The sequence below is a fragment of the Zonotrichia leucophrys genome, chromosome Z (genome assembly GCF_028769735.1).
Source record: "Zonotrichia leucophrys gambelii isolate GWCS_2022_RI chromosome Z, RI_Zleu_2.0, whole genome shotgun sequence".
Classification (NCBI taxonomy): Eukaryota; Metazoa; Chordata; class Aves; order Passeriformes; family Passerellidae; genus Zonotrichia; species Zonotrichia leucophrys.
Window position 1 is genome coordinate 18,937,668 of NC_088200.1, and position 22,986 is coordinate 18,960,653.

At 42.3% G+C, this 22,986-nt stretch overlaps 1 long non-coding RNA gene across 6 annotated transcripts in view; it reads right to left on the minus strand.

The window, feature by feature from the left end:
* Window positions 1–2,308: 2,308 nt before the first annotated feature.
* LOC135460179 (uncharacterized) overlaps window positions 2,309–22,986 on the minus strand; it is a 110,977-nt gene continuing 90,299 nt past the window's right edge. For 4 of the 6 annotated variants that reach the window (XR_010443176.1, XR_010443178.1, XR_010443177.1 and 1 more), the window contains one exon: window positions 2,309–5,545. This is a non-coding gene — a long non-coding RNA (uncharacterized LOC135460179). Of the gene's footprint in view, window positions 5,546–11,856; window positions 12,502–19,900; window positions 20,906–22,986 lie in introns of those variants that run through there. The other 2 variants (XR_010443174.1, XR_010443175.1) reach the window with 2 other exon arrangements.

A 22,986-nucleotide genomic window follows, 5' to 3' on the forward strand; every position in this document is an offset into this window, starting at 1 on the left:
GAGTATAGCATCTGGCTACACTTCTTTTCTCTGGGAGCTTCTCTTCGAGGAGAGAGATACCACGAGATTTGGGGCAGATAAAGGATGGGACTGGAGGCAGCTGAAGTCTCACTCTCTCTGGGCTTCAGAGGATGATGGTCGGACCTGCGGCTTGGGGAAAAGAATTTGCTGTCACCACTATAACCTGGCTGGGAGCTGCCTTTCTTCTGTTGCTGGGCCCTGCATCCCCTGCCCTGCCAGGACGCCCCACAATTCCAACTACTGCCACGGAGTTTCTGATAGATCTTGTCCACCAGCCAGGGATTTCTGCTCATTCCTGCCGGCCCAGCTTGCTGCTTCCGAGAGTCCTGCTGGGACCAGCTGCTCCAGGGGGTTGGGGAAGCACAGCCTTTCTTCCATCCCTTCCCATCTCAGACAAAGCCGCCATTACCGTGTGCTCCCCAAGCCCGCGCAGGAGCGCCCCCTGCAGCCCCATAGGGATCACCGCACCTGCGCTGCCCACCGGAAGCCACCAGCGCCCCTGCCGGCTGTGACCGGAACTGCACCAGAGGGGAAAGTGCCAGTGGCCAAGAAGGACACCGTCACTGGGTTTGCTGGTTCTGTTTGTTGTTAGTGACGTAGTCATTGTTGTTTTGTTTGCCTTCTTATACATACTAGTAAAGAATTGTTATTCCTATCCTCATATCTTTGCCTGAGAGCCTTTTTATTCAAAATTATAATTCAGAATGAAGGGGTTTACATTCTCCATTGCAAGGGAGGCTCCTGTCCTCCCTAGCAGACAAACCAAGACAAATTTTGGCACCCAATGTGGGGCCCAAGAGCACTGAGAGAAAAAGGGTGACAAAGGAGTAACAGTTCCTGAGTAACCTATTTTTTTGTGTGCTATTTTGTTGTGGGGATATAGAAATCTTGTTAGGTCGAGCAGTGTGGTCTAGCTTACCCTGGTTTGGGTAGCATCAAGTCACGGCTATATTTCTCCCATTTGCAGCCCCTTATCTAAATATGGGTCCTATAACTAAAGCTAGTGTGGCTGTTATCAATTTTGTTTTATGGCTTGATAAGGTGAGGAATTTGTGGATTTTTAACTTCCTCTGGAAGGTGGGCATATGGATACAAGGCTACAGACTAAGTGTATGTTTTTGGGATCAATTTAATACTAGTACCTACTGTGAGGAAATGACAGTGGGAGAAGTTTTCTCCCAATCCTTCAAACTTCTTTGTGCCTACTCCACCAGCTTTTGAAGGGTTTGATTTTCGTCTAGATACTAACCAAGTTGCTGATAGGCCTAGTCTATTTAGCATTCAGAGATAAGGTGAGGTCGACTTGGATAACTACACAGACATGTTTTGACTATTTAGAATTCAAAGAAGAAAAATAATAGAATATAGGAGACAAGTGTATATCAGGTAAAGGACATAAAATGTTTCGCACATAAACAGTTTTATCTAATCTCACTTAATGTAACTCCCTATACATTCCCCCTTTTTATTTTTAAACCTGATGCTTCAAAACACCATGAGCATGTTCAAAAAATTGCCTGGCCTATTGAAACATGGGGAATGATCACTACCTAGGCATAGAAAAACATCTGCAGTTTTTTGTGAAACATATGCCGAGCCATTATCTATCCTCATGTGTGATGAAACACCTACAACAGAAAAGGCATGGCAAAAATGATGAATAATATCCTAAGCTGTTTCACCTGCCAATGTTAATGCAACCCATGACATGAGCAAAGATGTCAACTGCAGCATAAACAGAATTTAAATGGTCAAACTCAGGCATTTTTATAACATCTGTTTGCCATTCTTACAAAAGGAGTAGGTCTCTAAGACTGGTACCATAATAGTACGAAATATGAGTCATATGACAATCAGGACAAGAAGAAATCATTGATTTTCCTTCACTTTGTGACAACTTCAGTTATTGCCATAGTGCCTAAGTACCTTGGAAAAAATTGATGAAATAACACATTAGGTACCATTTTTAGTGCCAAAGCAGCTATAAGGGAATCCACATTGATCAATTAAGGGAATTCTTGTTGAATCATAAATTCATATTCCCAACAATCATCCTTGTTCCAAGGTATAGCAACTTTTCCAGTTTTTCCCCAATCCATCTGTAAAAACTGTTGTACTTTCCACTGGAACAGGAGAACAAATTTGTTTCCCCTAAAAAGGAATGTCCCTAGTCAAAGTCAAAATAGGATGAGAAGGTAAATGATACATTATTTAACCAGTAAAATAAGATAAAGCAGATTGCAATTTATTGCAAAAACCCCATTAAAAAAAACCCCATTAAAAATACTATTATTATACAGATATCACAATATTTACAGGATCACGGCCTAAGATTTTATGACAACATCTGACCTTGATAATGATATCTGCAAAAACCTCATAGTCCTGAAACTGTTTTTTGAGACCTGAAAGATAAATATACCCATTCTAAAATATATAATTTATCTTCCCAATTATCATTCTATTGACACAACAGTCCACATTATATTTTTGTTCTTTCAAAATAAATTATAACACACCAACAGAAGTACTTGTCCTGGTACTTGTACAGGTCAAAGCTAATTCAACTTTTTTCATTACCTTTTTTTTTTCATTACCATTTACCTTTTTTTTACTACATCAATCAAATATCTCTCATCAGTAGAAGTAATCCCTGACAATAATTCAAACCAAGGTTGCATTTGATAATAAATTATTCCTAAATATGACCTAATCCAAGCTGTTGCATGAACCAATTTTTATACATCAGTAACAGTTTTAACTTCAATGTCTAATTTTACAGGTTGAGACATAATCCAAGTATTTGTTATTATCAACCCCAAGTATTTCCAAGGCATCTATTTTCATACATTCTCTGAGGCAATAATGAAATCCAAAAGTTTTCAAATTTGTTACAGCACATTGTTCAAGATCTGACAGCTGTTGTTTATTATCAGAACCCAACAAGATATCATCCACATAATGATTGCAATAGTAATTACTAAATTGCTCTTGCACCTTTGATAAGGCCTGTGCCACAAACCATTAGAATTTTCCATTGATGTTTTTTATTAGTTTCAGCATGATTTAAACACAGCATGGTAAAAGCAAATTTTTCCTTATCTTGTTCAGCCAATGGAATGGTAAAAAAGCAATCTTTGAAATCAATGATAATTATCTCCCATCCCTGTAGAATCATTGTAGGTGTTAGAGGACCTGGTTGTAAAGATCCCATTGTAACCATTACAGCATTTATTTGCTGTAGATCATGCAAAAGTTTCCATTTTCCTGATTTTTTTTTAATCACAAAAGCAGGGGGATTCCATGAACTAAATGACTCTTCAATATGTCCAGCTCACTCTTCAATATGTTCTGCTACTAATGCTTGCAGGGCAGTAAGCTTTTCAATAAGAAGCAGCTACTGGTCAATCCAGACATGTTTACCTGTTAACCACGTCAACGTTACAACTGGACTCTTAAGCTTGCATCACAGTGGTCCCTGCTAAAAATCCATAGTAATTTTAACACCCCATTGGGATAAACAATCTCATCCCCATAAGTTACATGGGGCATTGGAAACATAAGGCCTGATGTTAGCTTGTTGGCCATAAGCATTTTTTACATTAATCACAATGGCAGACAGACCTCCTGTAGCAGAGCCACTGAGTTCCATGTTTCCAAAACCTGCTTGAATGAGAGGCTATAGTTGAGGCCAAAAAAGTTGTGAAGGTCTAGCTACATCTCCTCCCATGTTAATAAAACCTGTTATAATTGTGGCATCTGGATAATGTCCCTTGGCTGTAATAATGCATTCCTTTTCCAGGCATTGATCTGTCACTTTTTGAGTCCTAAATACTTGAGGTAGCCCTGTAGATCAAAGACCTCTTTGGTCCAGGTTGTTCTACGTGGAGCAGCAACACAGAGCTCTGAGCAGCTCCCAACACTTTTGAGAGATCTGAGCCCTCCCCACGGACTTCCTCCAACTGCAGCAGACAGTTGAGACAGTTGGCCCCCTCCATTGGGATGCAGCTCCCGCCCCCTTTGCACAGCCTGCGGAAGGGCAATAAGGATGGGGGAGAGGTCCTAGGGGTTCAAGGGGGTCCTGAACAGTGGCGTCTCTCCCTCACACCCGCAGCACCCTCTCCTGGGTGCCGGCTCGTCGCAGGGTGGGAAGAGGGAAGGGTAGAGGATCCTCCTGGAAATCTTATCACCGGCATTTTTCAGGCAACGACAAATTACAGATTTAATGAGTTCATTCTTCTGCTCAGTTCGGCAGGGAGTGGGGGGACAAACATCTCAGCTTGTTCTTCAGTTTGTCTCTACTGTGAATGCATTTCAGCAGAAGTAACATATTTTAACTTAGCATTCAGTTTGATTAATTGTTGTGTCAAAGAAAGCCACACAGGCTTAATACAGTCCTTCAGAGACATACCGAGGAGCACCACCTGTCTCCCATGATAGTAGACCTCAGAAAAATCCCCGCAAAAGAAACTCCATCAGACTCCTCTGGGAAAAACACATTCACAAGCTGAATCCCATCTTTCTGCTGTTCCCCATTAACTCCCATTTCTTGTTCTGTCTTCCATATTCTGACACTTAATATTAAAGGCAACACTAGCATCAGTTTCAAAGTCATGATTTTTCCACAACAACACACCATGAAGGGCACGATTAAAAGCTTGAAAATCCTTCTTCTTCAGCAAAACTTTGAAGCAAAACTTTTCCCTTATTAACTGATGCTTCATTATGTTCCCCAGTGGCTCACTTTTATTACATGAAAGTATGAAAGATCAGTCTGGACCTACAGCAGCTCCCCATGTTGCTTTACACTTTACTGGAGCTCCCCATTGTTCCCAGTGGCTTACCTGCATTCCAGGTGTCAAAATCAATTTCATCCAGACTGACAACATCTTTCGGCTGCTCTCAAAAGCTACACTGGGGCCCTGCGTCTGGCCGTGCCTCACCCCACAGCCCAACTGTTGCAGCTCTTCCGGCTGCCGGCAGCCCTTCTCAGCTGCTCCCCCATCACTATGGACGTCACCATTTGTTGTAGTTGAGACAGTCATAGTTGAAATGGAGACAATATAAAGCAATACTCCATTTTCAGAAGGCTTCAAACCCGTTTTTGTTCCAGCATGCATGCTTTTTATACATTCTTTAAAAAACTCCTAAGTTTACACTTTACTCACTGGTCAGAAGAGACAAAGTGCTTAGTGGAATAGACAATTGCAGGTTTCTCTTATTTACCCTTCTTTCTTGGTTTCTATGTCAACAACATTGGTAGGAAATTCTTTCATGGGTAAACATGGATCCTCTTACCAAATTTCTTTCTGGCTCACAGAAGTCGCTGAAAAACCTCTCTATATACCCGGATTGGGTGGGGGTTCTGCTGAAGGAAATAGGTGAGATGTAACTTCAGCAGGTGGTGGGAAATCCTCCCCTTGCCTCAAAGAGGGTAATGGTGCAGCAGTGGAACCCACAGACATTATAACCATCCAGGCTCCAGCTCTTCCGCAAGAGCAGTCACAGCCAGCTGCAGTCGCCCCTGTGGAAAAGCAGAAGTCTATGATCAAACCAGCACGCCCAGTTAATAATGATGAGAAACGAGGGAGCTCACAATGCACAGGGGAGCAGGAGGCTGAGATCATCATTGGGTCCCTGTTGTATGACAGTCTCTGTAATATGTGAAAAGACATTGTACAATGGGGACATAAGGCTTATTCAACCTGGTTACTTCAGGTTTGGGACCTGATACAGGTGGGCAACTGAATGGTGGTGAGGATACAGGTGGTCAACTGAATGGTGGTGAGGCAAGGAATTTGGGACTCTTGACCCAGGACTCAGGTATGAATCAGATTTCTGTAAGGGAGCCAGGGTCCCTTTCCCTCTGGGAGTGGCTTTTAATGAGTGTAAGAGAGAGGTTTGTCCACAGGGAGAGAATGCAGGAGCACCATCATAGAATGTGCTGGAAGACTGTTGAGGAAGGGATCCAATAGCTGAGAGAAGTGGCAGTAATGATAATGACCCTGACAAAGTCAAGTGCACAGGGCAAATGTTGTGTGACCTGGCAAAGCTAGGGCCATCCTAGTACACCATTTCAACAATTACAACAATTAATGCCAAGGACAACTGAGAGACAGTGGGTTCTGTCACCAACAGGCTCAGAAATTATGTGAGTATGATCAATGGCCCAATATAGGTTCATGTCTCTGCTGTGATTAAAGGACCTCAAAGCAGAGATGAGGGAGATGCGGGAGGAGATGAGGGAGAGCAGTGCTGCACCAGGGCAAGTTACAGGCCCCAAAGTCAGAGCCCAACGTTCCCCAGTTAGAGACACAGGGTATGCCCCACAAGCTGACCTTTGGTTCTTTCTGCGCAACCATGGGGAAGACATGGGAAGGTGGGATGGGAAACCACTTCTGCCCTGAAGCACAAATGTGTCAGCTCAAGGAGGGAAACAGTAGCCAAGAGAGTTCCCCTAAAGTGAAGGTAGCGTCAGCCTCCCATGACTGAGCTGCCAGGTATTACAGAAGGGGGATCTGTTGGATCCCCTTGAAGGAACCTCTTGAATGAATGTTGGAAGCTGAGTGAGCCTGACTGGGAAGGAGTGACAGAAACATCCTATTGTGACTGGCCCAGAGGCCCCATGTATTCTGGGCATAGGCTTCCTCTGGAATGGCTATTACAAGGACCCAAAGGGACTCGGGTGGGCTTTTGGAATAGCTGCTGTGGAGGCAGAGAACATTTAGCAGTTGAACACCTTGCCTGGACAATCAGAAAACCCATCTTAAGTAGGACTTCTGAAGGTGCAAGAGCAATGAGCACCAATTGCTACCTGAATGGTGCACCACTGGCAGTACTGGGTGAATCGAGATGCAGTGATCCCATGCACAAAATGATCTGTGAGCTGGAGAGCCAAGGGGTGGTCAGCAAAACCTACTCACCTTTCAACAGTTGCATTTGGCCTGTGCACAAGTGTGACAGAGAATAGAGATTGACTGTGGAATATCAAGCCTTGAATGAAGTAACTCCACTGCTGAGTGCTGCTGTGCTGAACATGCTGGAACTCCAGTAGGAGCTGGAGTCCAAGGCAGTAAAGTGGTAGCCATTATAGACATTGTCAATACACTTTTCTTCATTCTTCTGGCAGCAGAATGCAGGCCTCAGTTTGCTTTCACCTGGAAGGGCGTGCAGTACACCTGGAACTGACTGCCCCAGGGGTGGGAACACAACCCCACTATCTGCCATGGACTGATACAGGCTGCACTGGAAAAGGGTGAGGCTTCAGAATATCTGCATTACACCATTGTGTAGGGGAATGCCACAGTTGTTGTTGTTTTTTTACCTTGCTATACATACTAGTAAAGAACTGTTATTCCTATCCTCATATCTTTGCCTGAGAGCCCCTTAATTTCAAAATTATAATAATTCGGAGGGAGGGGGTTTACATTCTCCATTGCAGGAAAGGCCCTTCCCTAAGAGACACCTGTCTTTCAAACCAAGACACTGGTGTAAGTTTACCAGGATTTCTGTTGAAAGGTTGTCTTTTCAAAGATTCTTTTTTCAGAAATAAAACTGGATTTGTAGTGTGTCTTGGACATGATATATTATAGCACTTTTTTAGACTGTAGTGTTCTTGGTTATCTATTAAAAGTTTGATTTCTTTTTGATAGTTTGACAGTCATACTACATCTTTATATCATTCCTAGTATTTCACAGATTTTTTTTCCTAAATGCAAGCAACTCAGATCAGAGCAAAATTTTTCAAGCTAAAAAGTTAAGATGCTCAGGCATGAATTCAAGATTTATTTTTCAATTCCAAAGCAGAAAATGCACACAAAATGAGCATAGAAACTGCAGGAAATGTTTCACTTTCATAACCCTTTGTTAGATTCCATCACAATTTAGATTGTTGCATGTCTTGCATCCATGAACCAGCACTTAACAAATTCAAACAAGTTTTGCTTGTGATCCTTAAAAGCTTTCTACTGTGTTTTCTACAGGCATTTTTTGTCTCCCTCCCTATCATGTCTTTCTGCATATTTCAGGTTCAGACCTGGTTCACTGGGGCAAATGGAAGAGTTCAGTTACATAGAAGCTGTTGCATAGTACTTCCCTTATTTCCCTCACTGTTTGAGCTAGCCTGGCTTAAAAAGAGGCACACCTTAGCTTTTCAGAAAAAGATAATTTGAGATTCACATGTTTTTTTTAATATAACTGGACCCACCCCAACTTTTCAGTTTAGACCATCTTAAAAAGGCACTTACACTGTAATTTCCACATCAGAAGATGAAACTAGTAGTTTTCACTCATGTCACATTTATTCCTATTTTTGTGCTGTTTTCCATACAGACAATGTTGTATTTTACTATCAGTGATACCAATTAATAGAAAAGATTCCTTTACTGTAGGTCAATTAGCATGCTGTCAATTTTAACTAAGCAAAAAAAAAGTTACACAACACTGAGAAAATAGGTTTCCAGGGATCTCCAGTCCCTAAATTAAATTCCTCCTTGAAGCAAAGCTATCCTCATCCATGTGACTGGCCAATTTTTGTTGCACAGAGAGCTTGTACAATGTCCTGAACACTTACATACTCCTTATTTTCTTCAGTAATATGTTTATTTATATTTTGTATTTGACATGACGTCAGTTTCTTTAATCATTTTTCCAGGTGAGATTCCTTGTGATGTTTCATGGCCAGATCACTGAAGCCTTATGACTCAAGGACTGCTCTGCTCCAACTTTGCCTCTGAAGGAATACTGTCATCCTCGGCAGGCTGGATAAATACAACAAATTTTTTCACCTACTTGTTACTTTAGATTTCTTCTTCCCTTCTCAAAGAGAAGATGCCCAACAGCCCACAACCTTCTGTTCTTTCTCCTCTTCCTTGTGTGAAGAAACCTTAATTCCCAGTCCATTCCTGAACTAGATCTATGAATTTTAACAGAGGTACTTTCTCTCAGCACCTGCCAGAATAGACTGATGCAAGAAAGCTGAGACTCATACAGAAAACATGAGGTACATGTGCATCTGTGTTCTGGTAGGATGCTGAAAGTAGGAGGTCATATTCTTATTAATTGCATTTATAGCAAAATGATCAGAAAGAAAAACCAAAAGGCTTATGGTGTGAGATAAGGATTAGGAGAAAACACTCTAAGGGCAAAACAGGCTCAAAACTTAAATGGTATGAAGAAAAATTTATTAAAAGAATTAAAAGAGGATAATGAGAACTAAAATAAACCTTTAGAACACCTCCTCCTCCTCCCCCCCACCACCCAGCCCTTCTTTCTTTCCCACTGACAGTGCAGGGAGACAAAGCACAGGGGTTTTACTCAGCTTGTCACTTCTAAAAATCTTCAGTTTGCTTAGGAAGAGGAGTATTTTCTGTTATATTGTGGGGTCCTTCCCATGGGAGACAGTTTTTTGTGAACTTCTCCAACGTGGTTCTAATTTTCAGCAGTAGCAGTCCTGCCCAACTGGCTGTAACGTTAGTCACTCCTATTGTATTTTTGTATGTTTCAGTTGTAATGGTTTGTACTTTGGTTTGTTCCAGTTTCCCCGTTATAATGGTTCTGCCCCTGTTGCATCCTCCCTCTTCTTTAGTGTCAATCACCCTGCCTCCTCCCCTGTTCCCTATAAACTGTGTGTCACTCCTTCAACCCCTCCCCAGTGTCCTGTCTGTCACTCGACAGCCCAGCCTCTCCCTCTAGAAACTTCTACCAAGGGCGTCAAGTGATAGGTTCTGGCACTGCGGCCCCTCCCCCAGATTACCCTAATTGGTTTCCCTAAATGCCTGTTCCCCTGCTCCCCACACCCTCCTGTAACCCCACTGGCAGATGGGCGAGCCTCTCCCCGGTTCCCTCCCTCCTTTATAGTATGTTGTGCAGCCCAGTCCGGCATCTTCTGTTGACTGGATCCTTTGGGTTGTGGATTGATTTGGTGCTCTTCCTCAATAAAGCCATACTGAACCCTCAACAGAAGTCCACTCCTTCTTCTACCTTTCATTGCACAGAGCCTCGCAAGGCGAGAGCCTTAGTCGCCTTCCTGAGGAACAGGAGAGTGTCCCCTGCTGCTTGCTGTGTCGGAGCGAGCCAGGGTGACTCCAAGTGGACACTCAGAGGGGCACAGTGACACACTCTCATGGGCAAAATAGTCTTTTCAAACTACATGGCACGGGTCATTTTAGTTCATGGGGTGTAGTTTTGTTCTGGTTTGGAAGCAAGGGTTCCCTTTCTCTTCTCTCTCTCTGTTCGAGTTTCCCACTGGATTACAGCTTTTCAGCTTCCACATGCTCCAGCATGAACACCTTTTCTCACAGGCTGTAAGTGCACTTCTGAATCCCCACATGTACTTCACAAATTACAGGGAAGCTCTTTCATTGTAGTCCTCACCATGACTTGTAGAAGAATCTCACCTCTGATGCCTGGAGCACCTCCTGCTCTTCCCTCCTTTCACTGACCTTGTTGTTCTCGTGTCTTCACCTTTTCCTTTTCTCTGACATAGGAAAGAATTGGGGTCCGTAGGTTTGGTTGTTATCAAGTTCTATGAGTTGAAAGGTTCTTACAGTGTTGATTCCATCCAAGCTCTGCATTGGGGATTTGCTTGTCATGACCTTTGCCATTGGCCATGTGGTCCCCACCAGCACAGCACAGGTGGCACTAGCTGCCGCAGTGCCAGCTCCATTCAGCGCCTCTCTTCATGTGGGGCACTGAAAGGAGCAGCTGCTGCTGCTGCCTCTGCCCTTCTGCCCTCAGCATGGCTAGTTAAAACAGCCAAGCAAGCACAGTTTGCTGTGGACTGTGCTGAGATAGCCCTGGCCGCATGGGCGCTCCTGGTGCTGGCTGCAGCTGCATGGTCCAGGCTGTTTGCCAGCTTGCGGTGCCAGGATGGCCCCTGTTGGCATGGCCCCTGTGGCCACACTGGGAAGAGCCCTAGTGGCTGCCTCATCACCCCTTGGAAGAGAAGAAAGAAGAATTGCATGTGATTTTTTTCCTTCTTAAGTATGTCATCACAGAGGTCTTACCAATTACTTTAATTGGGTTAGCAGCATGGTTATTTTCAGAGCCAGCCTGTGACTGACTTTGCCAGGCACAGAGGAAGCTTCTAGCAGCTTCCCACAGAAAAAAAATTACTTCCATGGTTGGTTTCTTCCCTCCTCACAAAAAAACCAAGTTATGCAAAACCACAACCAGTCTGCTACACCAGCATTTGCTATTTCTTATTGTTGGAGTGGTTGGTTTGGGAGGAATCATGACCAGTCAGGTAAGGCAAGGTAAAATACTTAAGTATTTCCTTGATCTTTACCCAGTGCAGGGATTCCCACTGGATAGACAGAGGTCATTGAGATCATCTTCAGGCTGATCTAAGTCATACCAAACCTATCAGAGTCCCCAGACAGTTTGTAGCTGGGGCTGTGCTAGGCTGCCTTATATTTTATTCTAAATTTGCAATTGCTGCAGTTGTGGAGATCATACTCAATTGTTTTGTTTGAATTGAAGAAAAGCTGAAATAGGAAGTGCCATTCAAAGTGTGACATTGAAGGAATCACTGTGCAAGTGGTAAAACGGCATTACTTAATGAATTAGGAAGAAGGATTGGAGACCTAAAGTCTACTCCAGGACAGGGAGAGATAGACCATTAGCATTTGGATATCTTCCTCTTCAATCTTTCATTAGTAAATAGAAGAATTAATTCGAGAGAGTTGAGGTGATTAGATGTTGAAGTGCGTTGTACCACAGTGTCCTGGTTTAGGGCAAATTTGGCGGAGAATTTCCAAAGGAGGGCCCCTCCAGAAAGCAAACCCACATGGCCCCTCCCCCCAATTGGTTCAGGAAGAATTCCTTGGAGAGAAGTGAAAAGAACCTGTTTATTAACAGGCACAGCACCCCCAGCACACAAAATGAACAATACCAGATGACACCGCTCTGAAAAAGTTGACAAATTCAGAAAGTCTCTCTCTGGGTGGTTGCTCTGTTCTCAGTCCCTCCGGTGCTGGGGCAGCTGCTGCAGGCCACACGGTGCAAATTCTTGGTGTTTCCAGGTCCCAGTCCGGAGCAGGCTCGAGACAGTTGAGAAAAAGAAAGGAGAAACAGTCCAGGAAGAACTTGGACTGCTTAGCCAAACCAGCCAACGAGCAGAAGCAAAAGCAAGCAGAAGCAGAGCAGAAGTGAGAGCAAAAGAGCAAAGGGAAAAGCAAAAGCAGTGAAAGCAAAAGCCGCAGTCTCTGTGTCCCAGCCAGGCTGATAAGAAATCAAACCAAAACTTTCACTCTTCAGAGCCAGTCTTAAAGGTACAGAACATAATATCCAGCATTAACAGAACACATGAACGGGGATACGAGCATCATAATGTCACCCTAGGACACACGGTAAGAGTCCTGGCCTGGAGAGGAGAACAGGAGGATGTTTTAAACAGCTGGGACAGTCCTCCAGAAGCTCCATTCATCTTGTTCATTGACTGCTGTCCAGCCTCTACTCCACTGAGAGCATATCATGGGCCTGAAAATGGCAACAGGATAAGAGCAAAGGTTTTAGTAGAGCAAAGATTTTAGAAAACAAGATGAGAGCACGGCAGGGAAGAACATGACTGGGCATGATGGAGAAGGAGAGAAGAACCCCCAGTGGCAAGGGGGTTATGCCTAGATGCTCTTTAAGGTCCCTTCAAATTCAAATTATTCTGTGATTTCATAATTCTAAGAACTTGATGAATCCTCACATGGAGTCAACAACAGAAAGACATGAAGCTTCAGAAAAGGCAGAAAATACTGTAAAATCAGCCCTTGAACAGGGAACAGAAGCACAGTAATACTAAAGATGCAAAAAAATAATATTTGAAAAGACATGCAGAAGAGGGAAATCACTTGGCCTTCTTAATTCCATGGCAAAAAGAAAATGAGACTTCAGAGACAGAAGATAGTGTTTCTGATCTCACAGAAGGCAAAAACTAATGATGAAATGATCAAGAGTTTACAGTATAAAATACCCTATAACTGTAGACAATATTCCAAATAATTACTAATACTACTACTACTACTAATAATACTACTACTACTACTACTATTATTATACTAATAATAATAATTCCAAATAATTTACTACTGTCAGAAGTAAACATGCACTGCAGAATTGAGAGACACTGTCAAATTGCAATTCTTGGGAGGGGCACAATTTATGAGTGGAGATCAACAGCGAAAAGAGATTTGGTGTGGAAGATCACAGAGAATGATAAGTTCCAAGTAGAGGTGAGGTTGAGAGCACATCAGTGGAGTAAGATGTGAGAACCAATGAATATTTTACGACAAATGATAATATAAGGAGTAGAAAATAAGAGGCATTAAAATGGAAGTGCTAGCTGAATTGATTATTATAAAGCTAACAAAGGAGATATTGGAGGACTCAAAATTAAAGGGGGTGTGAGCAAATCAAATGAAAGAGGAGTTAGAATGGAAGATGTGTACTGATGCCAGCCACAGTGGAATACAATCAAACCAACTAAAATTCAGTCTTTACAAAATTACATTTTCTGACTGCTTCTGCAATAAACATTTTAATCCAAGTCACTCTTTTACATTAACTGAAGAACACAACATCTTATTCTTGACTGACTGATAGACATCTGAGATTGACTGGTTGTCAGAGCTACTTAGAAGGCAGAGAGGTTTGAGGTGAAAGTGGAGACTGGCTGGCTGAAGAACTGAGCACATCGGCCTGGAACTCTCAGTTTTTTAAAAAACTGCCAAACAGTTTACCCTTGTTAAAAGGAGATAATTTAAAAATATATATGTTTTGTTTTGAAATTCTAAATGTATGCTAATTTTTAATACAGCCTTTAAAATTATCCTTATTCTAGGATTCTTACCCTATGCTAAGCTCAGATTTAGTATAAGATGCAGAGAATAATAGAGAAGTCTAGGTTGGAAGAGGCCTTTAGAAATCATCTGATCCAACTTCTTAGTCTTTAGATTAGGTTATCCAGGGCCTTGTCAAACTAAGACATGAATATTTTCAATAAGGTGGACTCGACCACTTCCTTCAGCAAACCATTCCAATATTTCAGAGTGCTCTTTGTATGTTTTTCTTCTATCCAGGCAGTAGTTTGTATGCTTTCCCTCTTGTCCTGTCACCATGCATCACTGTGAAGCAAGAACACTTTTACTTTTTACTCCATAAATACCTGTTAGATACAAGATTCTTTGATCTTCTTAACTTCATCATGCCCTGGCAGAGCAAAGACAATTCCTTCAACCTTTCACCATATGCCAAGTTCCTCAGCACTATGATCATCTTGTTCCCCCACAAACTGGATCTGCTCCAATTTTCCAGTGCCCCTCAAAACTTATAAAAATCCCTTTGAATGTGAAAATGGGAACAGATTATTTGATGTGAGTTGATGAAGAAAGGATGCCTTTGTATTCTAATCCTAGTAATTATTTTTGTTATCTCCAGTAGCCATCTGCTTCTTCATTTTTACCATCAGCTGTGAAACCCCATAGCTTCTCCATCTCCTTTCTGACTCTTTTCTCCTCTGACAGCACAGTACATTGAGGTTTCCTGGCACTGAAGTCGCCTCAGTGTTTACTTACATCATCATACCCCATTCATTACTCAGCTTTGTTTCACATGTTCAGCTAAGATGTAGCATGTGCTGAGTCTAATGAACAGCATGTTAGCTTTCTTATTTCCTAAGGAGTACAGAATGCTTCTTTTATTTGCAGAGAACTGTTTGCTTTAAGAGTTTGGAGAAGTAAGTTCACACTTGGGAGAAGATTCATGTCTCAGAAAGTTCTTTATTGGATAAATGTAAAAATTTCTGTAGTCCATGAGAGTTAGAACTTAAAAGGTTAAAGGTGAAAGTGAGAGAAGACAGGAATGGTGGAATTCTAGCAGAACGCACCATCTGCCTTCATAGCAGCTAAGAGAAATTGTCAGCAAGGATCCAAAAATATAGTTCAAAAAATATGCTATCACAGGACACTTGTTTCTATGATACTAGTCATAATCTATTGCTCTTACTGATGACCTAAAGAATATGCAGAAACCAGGGCAAAAATAAAAATAGAAAAAATGGAAGATGGGGGTGTGTTCTAGGTTAACCTTCAGCAAGACTTTCTTTTCTTTCATTATTTTCAGAGCTGAGATTTAGAAGGAAAAAACTGTGCACTGGGTACTTGAGTGGACTTCAAACAGAAGTAGGTTTTCTTTACAGCTTTTGGGTATCTTTGTTTAAGAGAAGCTGTTACAGCTGTGATTAAGTACAAAACGTAATGCCAATGTATTCACAGGGCTGTTTCCCAAGACAACTGAATGCATTTGTTCCCCATATTTGGCACAATTTTAATACAGATAAGAAATCTAGGTTTGTCCTGGTTCAGAGCAAATTTGGGAGAGAATCCCCAAAGCGGCTCCTCTAGGAAAGCAGATTCAATTGGCCCCTCCCCAGGTTGTAGCTCCGTCTGCTGCTGGAAATGTTGTGGGCCAGGCCTGCCCAGTGAGCCACAGATGCTAGCTGATGGTGCTCTTCTGGGTGTTCAGTCCAGAGCAGGTTTCAAGAGGTCCAAAGAAAAGGGGAAAGAAAAAAAAAAAAACAAAAAACCACAGTCCAGGGAACTTCTTTGCCTCAGCCGGGTAAACTAACTAAAAGCCAAACGAGAGCTCTGCCCCACTGTCTGTCCATCCACAGACAGCACAGTCCAGGAGCAGGAATGTGGATGAGTGGAGTGCAGTGTCTGAAAAAAACTGCGTGCTTCTTCTCTCTCCCCTTCACTCTCTGGAACAAGGCTTAAAGGTGCAAAACTTATTATTCAGCATAAACAGAATGAGATGATTGGGGATGAAAGCATCATATAGTCAACCCAGGACAAGGTTCAATGAACACAAGGTTGTCAGCCTACAGAGGAAACAAGAAGTGATCTGAAACTGGATAATAAAGCAGACTAACGTGGAAACATAGAACTGTGTATTTCTGGAATGAGAAAATGTAATTTAAGATATGAAGAACTGAACAATAATACAGAGTTTCTTCTTCCTTATAAATATGCAGTTTTACAGGGAGACTTACACCACTTTAGTAAGCATACCAGGTCAGAGATCTTTAATGCACAGAGTGATGCTGTTATCTAATACTATGATCTTATAAGAACTGACTAAAGGCTGCTGTGAAAGTAGGTAAGCCCATATGCTGCCACCAAACTCAAAAATAGACAATGAAGTGGAAGGCAGCTCCAAAGCCAAAGAGGGACTTACAGGCAGACCTCTGATGTCCTGGAACATAGAAGAAAAAAGAGAGTTTTCAAGGAGTGTAGAAAAAGGCATTTAGAGTGACTGCCTAGAGAAAAAGAATGAGGGTATTTTTTTCTAGGTTCTAGGAAAAAAACATATCAAAAATAGAAGAATCATGTGAGACAGAACGTTTTTTTTTGTGGATTGTCAGCTTTGTGATGAACCTACACTACATACCTGTATTAAAATTCTGCCAAAGCAGAAAAATTTTAAAAGGCTGAAGGTGGACATGTGAAAGTAATATATTTAGTGTAAACAAGAATGAAAAAGAAACAAAATTGGAATATATGGTAGGGATAATTCATGCTATTAATGTATGGCATAAAAGATTGTAAAAATCCAAACATGTCTCTGACCACCTCGGCCCGAGAGCAGCTGTCTATTCAGATTACAACTAATTCCCGGACACAAGCTAAGATAACGATCGATGCTTTAATGTAAGAATAGAAGCTTCCAGGGCAATGATCACCGGTATCTCGAGTCTTCGGGAACCACCTAGGAGCGATAATCGCCTTGCCGATTGCATCAATCAAGATAGTCAGCGGCGGCCTGATACATCTGAATACAGGGCTTCCCCGGAGCCCATCAACGCTGACTGTACACCTGGAACTGACCTTTGTCCAGCTCTGCACATTTTAAAAAACAGCAATGAATGTGAAGAGTTACAAAAGAAATTTGGACACCTTTGCCTCGGGCACAATAAACTGTATAAAACTGTGCCGCAAGAAGTGACATTCGTGAACGGGGGAGATTCTGACATGCTAGGGGTCAGGTCCAGGTTCACCCAGCACCAATCCCAGGCTCGATGCTGCCTCTTCAGCTGTGGTGGTCTCAGAGACCGAAATTTGATCATGCAGATAGATAAATCCTTTCAAAATTTTTGATCATTTGGCTCATGATTAATCATTTATAACAATCTGGTGACAACCTGAAGTGATTTGAACTTGGGGTTCAGGACCCCTTCCCGGCCAGAAGGTGCCTTGCTGATTTCCGCAGTCTGAACAGGATTGGGAGTTCGCGAGACCAATCAAAAATCACCAAACCAAAACCAGAGCCACAGCCAAAGAGGGATAAAATGGGCCCAGTTCTCGGATTCTCGGCAAGATCCAGGAGATCTCCAAGCCTGAGGTGCTTTTTTCACTCAGAAATTGACGTGCACGAAGAATTCACGTGGGAAAGGAACCTTGAGTATTGCGTGGTTGAGTGGGTGTGACCGACCTGTGTGTGTGAGATGTGACTCTGTCATGAAGCAAATGTGGACCCCACAACTGCATTTCCACCATCCCGTGAGGAATGTGGTCAGTCAAGGAGGAAGCGGACGCTTTTTCTAAACACACGTGGGACTTGGGACTCATAGGGAGTTCAGGGGGGAATTGGTCACGGTTGGGTCAGAAGGGGGAAGAAAAGATGGTCCTGGAAAGTTCCAGGAGCCCGTCTGCCTTCTGATCTGGAGAAAACAGGTAAGAAAACTGGAGATCAGTTGAAAAGTCCATGGAACAGTTCTCCACGTGACTGAGTAAGACTGGAAACATTTTGCAAGCTCGGGAAATTGACATCAGATGAGAATTTGGGATGCACAATGAGTGTCCCAGCCAGAGGAGATAAGGTGAGAAAATTTGCAGGCAGGATTTTTGGAAAAAATGGGGTTGGGAAAAAGCAGGTTCCAGAAAAAGCCCCAGGAAAAATCTCCCCAGGGCCTGAAGAAAGTTCTGCCAGAAATTCCAAGGAAGAGTCTGTTGGGGTGGATGCTAGAACATTGGGACGACAGTCCCAGGAGAGCAGGGAGGTCCGAGGAAAAAATGATACATTTTTGCATGGAAGAATGGGGAGGGAAGGAGATTGGAAAATACGTGGTCTGGCCAGTGTTCATCATGTTTGAGGCATGGACTTGCGAGTCCCTGTACGATCACGTATTTGATCGCCGCCAGCAGGATTTTGAGGAAACTGAGTATGCCGAAATGTGGAGGTATGCGTTTGTACCCGGTAGGAGCTCTCAGATATCCGACAAACAGGGGAAAGGAATAGGAACCCTTGGACAATCTTCCACCTACCTACCTTGTTCCTCCGCCCCAGCCCGGATCAGTCCATGCACTGCTGGTGCCCGTGTTGCCTCTCGAGGTTGTGATCCTGCTGGGACAGATCTCGATGCTGCTGCTCCCACTGGAGCAGGCTGCGGCATCTTCTCTCTCACGTGAACAAGCGGTGGCACCTCTGCTCCCATGTGACCACTTTTTACCTCCCAAAACTGGGAAGCAGTAGATTCTGTCCCTTATTCCGGATGGTTAGTAACTTGCAGAAGGTTTTCTGTTTAAGTCTTTAATTACCATCCAATGTGAATAAAGATGGCAAAATTAGATCATACTGCAGTATTTTCCTAGATTTAACCTGCAATCCTGCAACTACTGTACTCATTCAGGTATATACACTGGTGTATGAAGAGGCCTGTGCTGGTGAAACCATGGAAAGATTTGGTGGATTTGTAAATATCTCATGATAGTTGGTAGAAGGGGAATGAACGATCTTCACAGTGAGGGGAGATAGCTGAAGTGTGTGTTTTAGAAGCTCACTGTGTAGCAGAAGACAAAGCATAGAGTACTCTGGATATACAAGCCTGACATTCGAAACTAGGCTTCTGCAAGATCTAAAAATATTTGACTGTGCACTTGAGTAATATCTGTCTAATATTCTTACCAAACTAGGCAACTGTCTCAGTTTGAAGGATTGTCTGTAAAGGAAGGCAGGAGCCTCCCTTGAAATGGAAAACATAAACCCCTTCCCTCCAAATTACTGTAATTTTGAAATTCAGGGGCTTTCAGGCAGACATATGAGAATAGGAACAACAATTATTTACTGGTATGTATAACAAGACGAACAAACAACAACAATGGCAGTGACAACAAACAGAACCAGAAACCCCATCCCAGCCTTCTCGGCTGCAGGCACTTTCTCCTCTGGTGCAGTTCCGGTCACAGCCGGCAGGGGCGCTGATGGCTCCCACTGGGCAGCGCAGGTGCAGTGTTTCCCCCTTTGCCTGCAGGGGGCGCACTGGTGGGAGCTCATGGAGCACGCTGTTATGGCGGCTTGGCCCAGACAGGAAGGCATAATGGTGGCTTTGTCCTAGACAAGAAGGGGATAGAAAACAGACTTTGCTTCGCAAACCCCTTGGGTCAGTCCATCCTAGTGCCCCAGCAGGACCCTCGGGTCAGTCCATCCTAGTGCCCCAGCAGGACCCTCAGAAGCAGCAAACTGGAACGGCAAAAATGAGCAAAACTCTCTGGGGACAGTAGACAAGATATATCAAACCCCACAGCTGTATTGGGAACCGCAGGACATCTTGGCAAGCAGAGCGTGTGGGGCTACAGTACAGCAAAAGCCTGGAGCAGTGGCAAAGAAGTGGCGGGGGTGCACCAGTGGCAACCCAGCTCCCAGCAGGGTAGGAAAAGGCTAGCTCTGGATCCCGGGATTTTCCCCTCACGCACCTGAGCAGATTATGATAAGTCCCTCTTTTACTGAGGCAGTGTTATAAATGATCAAATCTGTAGCCAAGTTTATAAAAAAATTTGACAAAGATTTATTAAGTCAATTAACAAAAATAGAAAATTTCAAAATCTCACCACAGCCAAGTCAGTGTCAGCCCTGGGAGCAGCCGCTGGGTGACCTTGGGTTCCTGCTGACAGAGAGAGTGTTCTCCTGAAGGTTCACCCCAAGTGCTTCCAGCAGCCTGCTTATATACAGTTTATTCTGCTTGAGGCAGAGATGACCACATAATTCTTTGTCTCTCTTTGCATGTAAAGTTGGATCCATACATGTGTAGAAACAGTCAAAGAGAGTGTCCAAAGCCTTGATGAATGTCTGAGTGCCCAAGAGGAAGAGCTATTCACATGTAGTAGATGATGCCATCTCTTGAGTAGTAGAGATTCCATCAAATCCAGGTGCATGATCTCGTGGGCTTCCTGAGATGTCCCATTGATCATCACCCAGGAAATTCCAGATGATATCTTCCAGGTGCACAGGAAATCCCCTCTGACGACTCCAGCCTGTCTCCTACATCTGATAATGGGTCTGGTATAGTCCCAGAGCTTGTCTGGGAACTGGTTACCTTGTGAATACCTCTAGTCCCGACCAGGACAATTGCAGACATCGTGGCTCAGGGCTACTCTGTTCATACGATAACAGGGTTTGATTTTATCTCAACTCTGTCTGGGAATCAGTTATTATGTGAATAGGACTCTGTTCCTGGACAGGGTGGTTTCACAAACATGGGTTTAGACTTTACTAATATTTTATACATACATTATCTATTTCTATAGCATGAATTATCTCTACTGCATATAACAGGCAGGCTGTTAATAAGGTTCCAGTACAAAAGCTGCTCTTATGAGCAGAGCTCCACTCGTGGTAGAAGAAAGGCAGCAGGAGACGGAACCCTGCAGTGGTGACGAATTCTCCCCACAGCGGCCGACTGCGGCCTCTCTCCCCTCTGAAAGCTGAGAGCGCAAGAGACTGCACTCAACCCCATTTTCCCAGTCCAAGTCTGGGGCCTGAGCCCTGACAGCTTCTTTTGTCTGTCTCTCTTAAATATCCAGTCGTTAACGTCTCCTAGCAACATGTAGGAGGAACATTCCTTGAGAGGGAAAAAAAACAACAAAATCCTGAAACCCAGCAATAATATTATACATGACCACAAATTATTAGGGACTTCTTGAGAAAGGAGTTTCCTCATCTAACCCTGCATTAACCTAAAGCTTGCCTCTGTGGAACTTCTATATACACAGCACCAAACAGTAAAACAAATGCTGTGAAACTGTAGTGTTGCTGGGATTCTGCTGTCCTCCAAGACATAGATTGGTATGCATGAACACGTTGACATGTTTAATGTGCTTGTGCTGACATGTCCAGGAAAATGTATGACATTTGTGATTTTAGCCCTCCCTACCAGTTATTTGCGTACCGTTGTCTGAGGCCATCAGGAGTGTGCATGAATTCTATGTATTTGCTGGAATATACAACACACATAAGGCTTCTCAGATGCACAGTGGGGAGTTCACCAGCTACACATGATTTTACATTTTTTGCACCAATTTTAAGAGTTTCAAATAAAACAAAATGGATTAAAGAGGACACTGGATCAATTTGTGATTACAACTGAGGAACCTGGGATCCATAAACCAGTGAATGCATCTCCCTCATCCATATGCAAGTTCCGATTTCCAAGTTTCTGGGAATATTTCCAATGACAGTCACTCTTAAATGACACCACTGCAAGTATTCAATACAGGTCACTAATAGCTACTAGAATTTGCATTATATTTAACTCTTTCAATTAATTGTTGAGTAATTTCAATTACAGGTCAAAAGTGGAATTTCTAGGAGAAAACAAAATGCAAGTTTTTCTTTAAAGCAGTGTATCTTTCAGTTAAGAGGAAAGAATCCCATGTCAGTAATGCAGCCTTTACTTCACTGAGCATTAATAATACTTGACAAAAATTCTGTGAGTCTGATTCAAGTTTTGGGCTATGGATATTAAATCATCTATATATCTGCAAAGTTACACCAGGGTAAAAAAAATCTCTAAAACACACAGAAGGAACAAATGTGCTTACAAGGTGCAGAAACATAAAGAAATTGTGTAGAAATCCGATCTTATGAGAAATTTTGATATGAAATGTTATTTCCCAAGTAATTGTAAGAAAATTCTGATGCTAATCTGCCATGCTATTGACCTCACTAGAAAATTTAGTCCCTGAAACAAACCAAATAATAATTATATGTGAATACAAAACAATTGAAATGGTTCACAGATATTTTGCATTCTTTCAAAATAATTTATTGTGAGAAGAGATTTTAATTTCTTCTGGACAATAAACTGACCAAATTAACAGACAACTTGACCATAGCATTCTTTTAAAATGCACAGAAAGATTGGTGACAAATGTACTCACTTCTTCATCTCACATGGTGATGAAATAATTTCAGCAAACACTATTTATTCTGAGATATTATGTTGCTTTCAAAGTCAGTTTTCATCTGTGTTATATCTAATATGCAGAGGACAAGGACCATTTTCCTGGGACTGGATAGATCAAATAATCAGTTCATGAGTGGAACACCAATAATATGCAAAGTCTAACAAAGTATGTGGTACATACAGAGAGTTACAGAATTTGTAAGTTCCTCTAGAGCATCAGCAAAACTGACATACTTCATAAATTTCAGCTTTTTTTGCACTGGTGCAAATTTTCCTTTCTCTTTAAAGGTGTTTAATAAAAGGTAAAATTGTATCCTGCTGCTCTGCTGTATGATTATTCTAATGTAAATCCAGTGTTATTACATCCAGGTTTAGTTTTATCACAGTAAAAGTGTTGAAAGGAACACTGAAACTTCCCTAAAATTATTTTTTCTCCATCAATGTGGCAAGGACATTGTGGAAAAATTATAAACTCACATCAGTGAATACAACATTAATATAAAAATAATGTTTTTCTAATAAATCTGGATAAATTTAGATAAAATATATCTATTTAAAGTCTTATCTTTGACATAATTCTGTAAGGAAAAGTGAATTGATTCCAGTTTCAATTAAAAGTTTATCATGGGAATGAAAATTGATACAATAAATTGAGGCATCTTATTGTTGTTGCTCTCCAGTCTTTGACTTACACAACTAGAACTGTTTCTCTGAGCTCATCTCTCGGTGCTTGTGCT